The 10,114-nt window shown below is 38.9% G+C and overlaps 2 long non-coding RNA genes across 3 annotated transcripts; one reads left to right on the top strand and one right to left on the bottom strand.

Annotated features, from left to right (window-relative positions):
* Positions 1-13: 13 nt before the first annotated feature.
* LOC149501194 (uncharacterized) lies at positions 14-1,396 on the top strand. 2 transcript variants are annotated; one of them, XR_016324340.1, is made up of 3 exons: positions 14-558; positions 642-889; positions 994-1,396. It is a non-coding gene; the product is annotated as an uncharacterized LOC149501194 (long non-coding RNA). The 2 variants fall into 2 exon arrangements; XR_016324339.1 differs by having other exon boundaries at positions 642-1,396.
* Positions 1,394-3,006, bottom strand: LOC149501195 (uncharacterized). Its single transcript, XR_016324341.1, has 3 exons — positions 2,435-3,006; positions 2,041-2,192; positions 1,394-1,671 (listed from the first exon to the last, which is right to left on the bottom strand). It is a non-coding gene; the product is annotated as an uncharacterized LOC149501195 (long non-coding RNA).
* Positions 3,007-10,114: the final 7,108 nt, after the last annotated feature.

A 10,114-nucleotide genomic window follows, 5' to 3' on the forward strand; every position in this document is an offset into this window, starting at 1 on the left:
GTGGAAGCTCTTCTTACGGCCGTTTTCAATAACGTATCTGAGTTTTCGGATAGATAGCTATCTCCGAATATCAGCAAGAGCGTATCTATCCTTAGTTTGCGTTTCACAATTACGGATAAGTGCTATCTCTCTTTAACCAACAGTAGATAGCTTCTTCCCTCCGATTTATCCGAGCCTCTTGATACGTTTCGTTCTACTACAAATACGAAACAACATCAGGATCAAGACTTATTTTATTTTATTCTAAATTATAACTATAATTTAACCAGCATATTGTAGACTATCATAAACACATTTGTTTATAACAAAAAGTAATAAAAACATATGTAGATTTTTTTAAATTGGACGTATTGCTATTTTTATCCTAGTCGAAATTATGAAACGAAACGTTTTGACAGTCCGTTTGCCAATAAGCAGTGATCAGTTTCTTTTGTTTGTTTTTCTATTGTTTACCTACTATATTATATGATGACTTACCTCCAAAACGCTTTAAAACTTTCGTTTATAATTCTAAGTGTGTTTATAATTAAAGAGCTACAGTGAAATAAAATGAATTCTGTAAGTATCTATGAACTACATTGATAATAATAATTTTACTTTGAAAACTTTGAGTTCAAGTTTAGATAATATATCTTTTTCAGTCAAGAAAGGCAGCACCCATGACAAAAGATGAGACGATGATTCTAGCAGAACTTGTGGCGGCGAAAGAACATTTCAATAATAAGGCAACAAATGCCACAAACAATAAATTGAAGGAGCAGGCTTGGCAATCCCTTGTAAATGATTTTAATTCGTCGATTCGTCGTTTCCCACGAACTCCATCGCAGCTTCGACTAAAATGGGAAAACTTAAAGAACGCTACGGCAACATAAGAAACAACCTTAGTAAGGTTAGTATAATTAGTTGATTGTTTGTCTCTAATAACACATTGATAAACATGATTTTTTCTTCAGGTTGCCGTAGTATTTGAAATAATTATGCTCTTTGTTACAGGCTGGAGGTGGTAAGGATTGCAGATGAAATTTTGGATAAAGCATGCACATTGTTGTAGGTCACATATAATATTTTTAACACTTTTACAGCCAAGCGGAAACAAGATGGAAGAAAAGAAATGCAAGGCTAGCATAGGGACAATGCATTAGCAGAATATCTAATAGCAAAAAAGAGACTTGACTTGGAAAATAAAGAAAAGGGTAGCAAAAGTTAAGTTAGATTTAGATAATTTAAAAAATTAAAAATTACTTAAAAGGAATATTAAATTTCATAAATTAAGTAGGCAATAATAATTTTATGTTAGATAGTTTTTTAAGTATATGTACAAATTCTAAATTAAATATCTTGCATGTACTAACTACCATGTAATTATCATTTTGGAAAATAAAAAATAGTCAAATTATCTTTGGAGTTTATTTTATAAATTATCTTTGGAAGCAATTATTTATAAGTACATAGTTGTATTTCAGATGTAAGTTTTGAAAAATTGTTATGAACAATTATATTATTTTCCTGTAATGTATCTACGACTGAAATTTCTGATTCTAATTCTTCTAAATTCATACTTCTGACGATATTATGCAGCATGGCAGCTATAATAACAGCTTGCATATTTTCTAGTTTTAATCTACTTTTCAATGATATACAGGGAGTCTTCTTTTACAAACACCAATGCATCTGAAAATTATACATTATTCGCTTAAATTATTTTACAATACAGTATAACAAGCTCTTAACTAAAAAAAAAGATTACCTCTCTATAGTATTTCTTGTTTTAATATGTGATTCATTTTAAATCGTTCCGATTGAGTATGTGGGTTAATTAATCACCTTAAAAGATAGGGTTGTGGGGATAGCCTCTATCGGCAAGCAAATAGCAATTTCCAAGTCCACCTTGTTATCAATGTTCTCTTGATATGTAGATAATTTATTATAATAGTGTCATATTAAATTCATATAAACACCTAAATATATAATATAAATAAATAGAAATATAATAATAATATATAATAATAATATAAATAAGGTAATATAAATAAGAAATACCTTTTCAATCGGAATGGTTATTTATAGTTGTATCATGAGTAGACCCAGGCCATCAAGCAACAACATTTTGAAACATCAATGATGCATTGCACACAAATTACACATTCAAAATACTCTTTTTCTATTTCTAAATTCCTCTCCTATATTTGAATCTGTAACACAAATATAAAATGTAGAGGTATTAGTGTGTAATAAGAATGAAGGTAAATAGCCTACCAGGTTATTGTATTAGTATATGAATGTCATTTAGGGCACCATGGGAATCCAGCAGTATTATAGAATTCCTGTTGAGTGTGATTTTGTAACACAACAAAAATTAGGTATAATTTTGCTATTGCTATAAACAAATATAAGTTGTAATAACGAGTACTTTTATGGTTAAAATTTATCTTACCTTTTTGACGTTACACTCAAATATGGTCTCATTAAATTAATCAATTCATTCACAACACCTTTGCTCAGAAATCTATAGTCAAATTCGTAATTATTGATCTTCGCCATGAAATTCAGACGATCTTTATTTTCCTAACCATATGATATCGGCCTCACTATCACTATCTGCATCACAATCCATTATCATTTGAAATAATTCCATATCACTATCATCACTGCTACAATATGCCAATATGAAGAGAAACAATTATTAAATTATAGCGATTTACTTTCGAAAGATAAACATGTAACCGGCCGATTTTGACAGATAAGCGAATGCCCATACTAGAGATAGCGCCGCCTACCGGAGAGTTACTTAAAACTCATATTGAAACGGAAGTAAGCACGATTTGTATGAGCGTTCTATCTTTAGCAGGTTATCCGTCCTCCCGACGATGGATAGATAAATCCGATAGGAACTGCTGCCCGTCGATAGGTTATTGGAACGTAAGTAAGGACAAAAATATAGATTTGTCTATCTTTAGTAACCGAAACTAGGGATAGATAGGTTATTGAAAACGGCCGTTAGTGGGTTGCGTTTCCGATCCGGTCGTAGATTCAGCGAAGCGCAGCTCTTGCTAGGGCTAGTGTTAGCAAATTGTCTCAGCTTGAGCCCGTAAGCTCACCTACTCGTCCGGACGTATCCGGAATGGCCTCTTAGGCTACCAGCGAATGGGTAGGGGGAAATAATCAAGCGGTTCGCGATAATATCTAATTTATTTAAAGTAATTACTTAAATTAAATTTCAAATTATGAACCTTGAAGATAATTATTTTCGTAGCTTATTTTTATCCAATAGCATTTCTATAAATATTAATATATATTTTTTATAAATGAGGGATTTACTGGTTGCTCAGAGGCCTTTCCAGTTTGACCAGGACAGGTCACCAGCAGGTGGACGAGCAAAGGTTCAACTAGGAGGGGTGGGATTTGATAGCAGCTGCCCGAGCACCTCTAAAAGAGACCTAACAACTCAAGAGCAGCTGCTTCGAAAATGAATCTACTACCGGATCGAAATTACAACCCATTGAGAAAATTGGGCGGGAAACTCAGCGAGCTGATGCATGGATTAGGTTGCACGTCGAACTCTTTGTCGAGTTCAACGAGTACGGTTACCGGGTCCCCAAGCCTGCTCCTTGTGTTAGAGTTGAAGGTGTCTAATGCAAGAATTATTGGATCTGAGAGATCCGTAAGGACGTGTCTAGGACGTCGACGGTGACTGACTTCTGCGTGATCAGGATTCCGAGAGTACTCAATATTAATCTAACTCATACGATTGGGTGCCAACGCTACACGTTTTGTAACCGTCACTCGGAAAAGATGTAACTAAATACCTTCAATAAACTGGCGTGTAGTTTAAAAACTATTAGAAAAAATAAGATTTAATAGAATTTAAAATAATCAGCGTGAAACGGAAAAATATTCCGTCGCATACATAGATATGTAGGTAGATACAGGTCGGGCTAGTAGGAACGAGTTATAGATTTACATCGGTCCGCACTCCGCACTGTCTCCACAGTGGCCTGAGCCGAGACCATAAATGTGTGGTTATTTACAATAGAACAACAACAACAAGAGACAAGATACAAGAGAACTTTGCTGGGACATCGAGTATAATATTATTATGTCGAATGTACAAAGGAACACGCTGGTTGTTGTTCATTGGCTGATGAATAGAGGATCGTTCTAAATGTCTTATTATTCTTTTTTTTTTATTGCTTAAATGTGTGAACGAGCTCACAGCCCACCTGGTGTTAAGTGGTTACTGGAGCCCATAGACATGTACAACGTAAATGCGCCACACACCTTGAGACATAAGTTCTAAGGTCTCAGTATAGTTACAACGGCTGCCTCACCCTTCAAACTGAAACGCATTACTGCTTCACGGCAGAAATAGGCAGGGTGGTGGTACCTACCCGTGCGGACTCACAAGAGGTCCTACCACCAGTATAATATATAGTATTCCGGTAACTTCTGAACTTAACAACAGGAAGATAGAAAAAAAACAAAAAAAACACTCTTTTGTAGCTAGTACTTATTGAGTTACAGGCCGACTCGCGGCGTTTGATGATGACGAAAAAGCAGAGTTGCTGGCCGATACATTGCAAACCCAGTGCACGCCCAGCACTCAATCCGTGGACCCTGTTCATGTAGAATTAGTAGACAGTGAGGTAGAACGCAGAGTCTCCTTGCCACCCTCGGATGCGTTACCACCCGTCACCCCGATGGAAGTTAAAGACTTGATCAAAGACCTACGTCCTCGCAAGGCTCCCGGTTCCGACGGTATATCCAACCGCGTTATTAAGCTTCTACCCGTCCAACTCATCGTGATGTTGGCATCTATTTTCAATGCCGCTATGGCGAACTGTATCTTTCCCGCGGTGTGGAAAGAAGCGGACGTTATCGGCATACATAAACCCGGTAAACCAAAAAATCATCCGACGAGCTACCGCCCGATTAGCCTCCTCATGTCTCTAGGCAAACTGCATGAGCTTCTGCTCTACAAACGCCTCAGAGACTTCGTCTCATCCAAGCGTTCTCATCGATGAACAATTCGGATTCCGTACAAATCACTCATGCGTTCAACAGGTGCACCGCCTCACGGAGCACATTCTTGTGGGGCTTAATCGACCAAAACCGTTATACACGGGAGCTCTCTTCTTCGACGTCGCAAAAGCGTTCGACAAAGTCTGGCACAACGGTTTGATTTTCAAACTATTCAACATGGGTGTGCCGGATAGTCTCGTGCTCATCATACGGGACTTCTTGTCGAACCGCTCTTTTCGATATCGAGTCGAGGGAACCCGCTCCTCCCCACGACCTCTCACAGCTGGAGTCCCGCAAGGCTCTGTCCTTTCACCTTTCACTATTTAGCTTATTCGTTAACGATATTCCCCGGTCGCCGCCGACCCATTTAGCTTTATTCGCCGACGACACGACTGTTTACTATTCCAGTAGAAACAAGTCCCTAATCGCGAAGAAGCTTCAGAGCGCAGCCCTAGCCCTAGGACAGTGGTTCCGAAAATGGCGCATAGACATCAACCCAGCGAAAAGTACTGCGGTGCTATTTCAGAGGGGAAGCTCCACACGGATTTCCTCCCGTATTAGGAGGAGGAATCTCACACCCCCGATTACTCTCTTTAGTCAATCCATACCCTGGGCCAGGAAGGTCAAGTACCTGGGCGTTACCCTGGATGCATCGATGACATTCCGCCCGCATATAAAATCAGTCCGTGACCGTGCCGCGTTTATTCTCGGTAGACTCTACCCCATGATCTGTAAGCGGAGTAAAATGTCCCTTCGGAACAAGGTGACACTTTACAAAACTTGCATAAGGCCCGTCATGACTTACGCGAGTGTGGTGTTCGCTCACGCGGCCCGCACACACATAGACACCCTTCAATCTCTACAATCCCGCTTTTGCAGGTTAGCCGTCGGAGCTCCGTGGTTCGTGAGGAACGTTGACCTACACGACGACCTGGGCCTCGAATCTATACAGAAATACATGAAGTCAGCGTCGGAACGGTACTTCGATAAGGCTATGCGTCATGATAATCGCCTTATCGTAGCCGCCGCTGACTACTCCCCGAATCCTGATCATGCAGGAGCCAGTCACCGTCGACGCCCTAGACACGTCCTTACGGATCCATCAGATCCAATAACCTTTGCACTAGACGCCTTCAGCTCTAGGAGCAGGCTTAGGGACCTCGGTAACCGTACTCGTCGAACTCGACAAAGAGTTCGCCGTGCAACCTAACCCATGAATCCAGCTCGCTGAGTTTCTCGCCGGATCTTCTCAGCGGGTCGCGATTCCGATCCGGTAGTAGATTCATTCGCGAAGCAGCTACTCTTGAGTTTTTAGGTCTCCTTCGGAGGCGCTCGGGCAGCTGTTAGCAAATCCCACCCCTCCTGGCTGAGCCTTTGCTCGCCCACCTGCCCTGGTGAAACTGGAAAGGCCTCCGGGCCACCAGTAATCCTTCAATCATAAAAAAAAAAAAAAAAAAAAAAAAAAAGAACTACCGCCAATTCACAAGAACTAGCCTCCGTCCTGAGAAGAATTGGCAAGAAACTCAGCGGGCATGTTTTTTTTTTTTTAATATTAGATTATTTTTTTTAATATTAGATTTTTAAATATTCATTTTTACAATAAGTAATTATAACATAACAATTTTACAATATTGAAATGCCCGGAGCGAGCAACTCATTCCCACTTTGTGCAATCTTCTAGACACTCTTCAGGACCGATAGGCGCAACTGTTTCTCGGTGGGCGGCGGCTAGGACCTAGTGGCACACCACGATAATTTATTTAATCTCACAAGAATTTATTGTACTTGACATATGAAGAACATGAACATGACATATACTTGTTTCGGTCAGTTCTTGTAAACAACATTAGATCCACTTCTGAACCAGCAGATTCGAATTTTTACATGCTATTTCAATTTCATTAAGATATAATTATTAAAAACGTCTGGAAGTAACTCCAGATCAAGGAACTCTTCAACGGTGACCAGCACAGACCCGCATTTTGATTATGTTCGACGGTTTTTAGTTTTACCATGACGGTTGGGGTCACACACATCAAAGGTTGCACCCAAATTAAATCATGCCCATTTTAAGCGTCACCATTAAAATGTTGTTTTTAAATTTAATTTGACTACGAATTAATTTTTTTGCAACAACCCGTCATATATTAGTAAAGGAACTCATGAATTTATAATAATAGCGTTTGATTATTATTCACAGAAAGCGATATGATTGATCGAGGTAACATCCTTATAAGAATTTATTATAATTTTAATTTCCGAACCACATGTATTCAGCCTCGCCTGTTTATTCGTGTTTATGTTGTATTTTATGGTCCTACATTTAAATGCTAATTTAGTTTTATACTTTGTTACTATAGTTTTTATACTCCATTTACTTAAAGGAAACGTAGCTTTACTCGTAGCTACGTTTTTACTAATAAATGTTAATAGAATAATTAAAGTTATAATAATATTAAATATTAATATTTATATTAAATATTATTATGAATATTATAATTATAATTTTATTAATGTTAGTACTTAAATAATGAAAGCTGTAAAACTTGGTTTAGGCACTTTTTTATGTTGCGTAGATGAAAGGACGAGCTTAAAACCCTGCTGGTGTTAAGTGGTTACCAGAGCCCATAGACATCTACAACGTAAATGCCGCCACCTTGAGATTTGACTTCTAAGGTCTGGTTCTTCTTCTATGGTATAGTTACAGCGGCTGCCCCACTCTCCAAACCGAGCAGAAATAGGCTGGGTGGTGGTACCTACGTGCGGAGTAACAAGAAGTCCTACCATCAGTAATTAAGCAAATTATAATTTTGCGGGTTTGAATTTTATTATACAGAAGTCAATCGTGAATATTTGGAACGTATTTAATTAGAAAAATTGGTTCCCGTCTGCGGAATCCGAACACCCTTGCATCGCAAGATAAGAATGCACCAGAGGTGTTGTTTTTTAGGCCGCGACGACTTCAAAATTGAATTTTAGAATAGATGGATTGCTGGTGGCTCGCATATCTTACCAGCTTCACCACGACGCGTGGGCGAGGACCAGCTCAGCAGAAGGAAATGGGAGCCGCTAACAGCTGTCCGAGCGATCCCGAAGGGAACTCAATAGCACTAGGGCAGGCCCTTCGCGAGTCATTCTATTATCAAATCAGAATCGTGACTCGTGAGAAGGTTCAGAGAGAAATTGAACTGATGTTTTGGGTTAAATGCGGCGAAATTGAGTTCGTACCTACTTTTGGATCAGTTCGAGATCTAGATCCTCATGAAGGTCCATATTCCTCATGTACCGTGGTACTCCAATGGCTAATCCATGGTAGCGAAATTGAGCAATTTGGAGGGACCATCTATCTGTGGGGGCTGCGTGAACGAACACCACACTGGCCCAGGCCATGATTGAGCTTATTTGTTTGGTAAAGCGACACCTTATTACGAATGGACGGCTTCCTATGCTTGCAGATAATAGGTCAGATTCTATTAAGCGTGAACGTGGAATATCACGAACAGAGCTTACGTGAGGGTGGAAGGTCATGGAGATATCCAGAATTACTCCCAAATAGTTTTCCGATCTGATAGTTTGTCCGAAGAGGGTGTTCCGAGGAGAGGTTTGACGTTCTTGCGTTTAAGATGGGAAGAGATTCGCAGCGAGCTCTCTGAACTAGTACAGCTGTGCTACTGCCAGAGTTTAATTTAATTCGTGTAAACTGGTTGCGGTCTGTCGAGACACGTTAGAATGAGCGCCCGAGGGCGAAGCACCGGTTGGACGCATGAGTCCTTCCTGCGGAATCCAAGCTACATGTCGATGTAGCTTGGATTCCGGAAATTCTTTGAAATCAGGAGGCTAATCGAGCAGTAACTCAAGTAATGATCTACCAGGTTTATGAATGCGTATAGCGTTTGTTTCTTACCACGTTTGGTAAGATGCTGCTCTATACAGCGACTTTACAGAGGATGTAAAAGCTACCTTGGTGTGGGTCCACAGCGCGTGTGAAGCTGTCATCAGCGTCCACGATCCCTTGACGGAGTCGGGCGTCCAGCGCATCAGGCCTGAGCAAGTTATCGTTCCTAAGCATGCGTTGCGGCCACAGTTCGGGCCCAGGGAACGAGCGACTGAATGCGTAGTAGGTGGAGATCGGCGGGGGTCGGCGGGGGTACCAAACTAGTTCGGTCTCGTCGCTCGACTTATGTAAGTCTTCAAATATTCTGTTATCGTCTTTTAATTCCATCAACTGGTACCTATAAATAAAAACAGGCAATTATTATGCAAATAATTTTTTCACAAGTTTTTACCAACATTTTTGGGACTATCGCATGGCGGTAGATTTGTATATCCAATAAGTGCAATTAACTGATAAGAAAGAAATTTCTACTTTCAAAATTGAAGCTTCTCGACACTGATTAAAATAATTAGCCAGGAAACTTTGTAAAATTGAATGACAGCTAATTGTTATATTAATGTATCTAATATATAAAATTCTCGTGTCACAGTTTTCGTTGCCATACTCCTCCGAAACGGCTTGACCGATTTTGATAAAAAAAATTGTGCTTATCCGGTATCTATGAGAATCGGCCAACATCTATTTTTCATCCCCCTAAATGTTAGGGGTAGTCCACCCCTAAATTTTTTTATTTATTTTTTAGACAAAATTTTTAATTTCTATTTTTTTATGATACAACATACAAAAATACATACAATCCTCAATTTTCACCCTTCTACGATCAACCCTTATTTTTTATTTGCTAATTAAAAACCTTAAAATTTTTTGGCAAGATTTTCATTTTTATTTTGTCATGAATTAAAATAAAAAATCTGATGTTACTCTCAATTTTTCATCCCTCTATGATCAACCCCTATTTTTTGTTAATTATAAACTTTAGTTTTATCATGACTTAAAATAAAAAAAATCATATTACTCTCAATTTTCACTCTTATACGATCAACCCCTATTTTTCCATCCGCAATAAGATTGCAAGATGGCAATCAAATATTATAATTGTAGTACGATAAATTCTTATTCAGGTTTATAATTTCAAGTTCCTTTAATTATGATTTTTTTTAAATTGAATTTGATCTCCCGCGCTCGCCGGTCGACTACTGA

Source organism: Bombyx mandarina, chromosome 16 (assembly GCF_030267445.1).
Source record: "Bombyx mandarina strain Sakado chromosome 16, ASM3026744v2".
Taxonomy (NCBI): domain Eukaryota; kingdom Metazoa; phylum Arthropoda; class Insecta; order Lepidoptera; family Bombycidae; genus Bombyx; species Bombyx mandarina.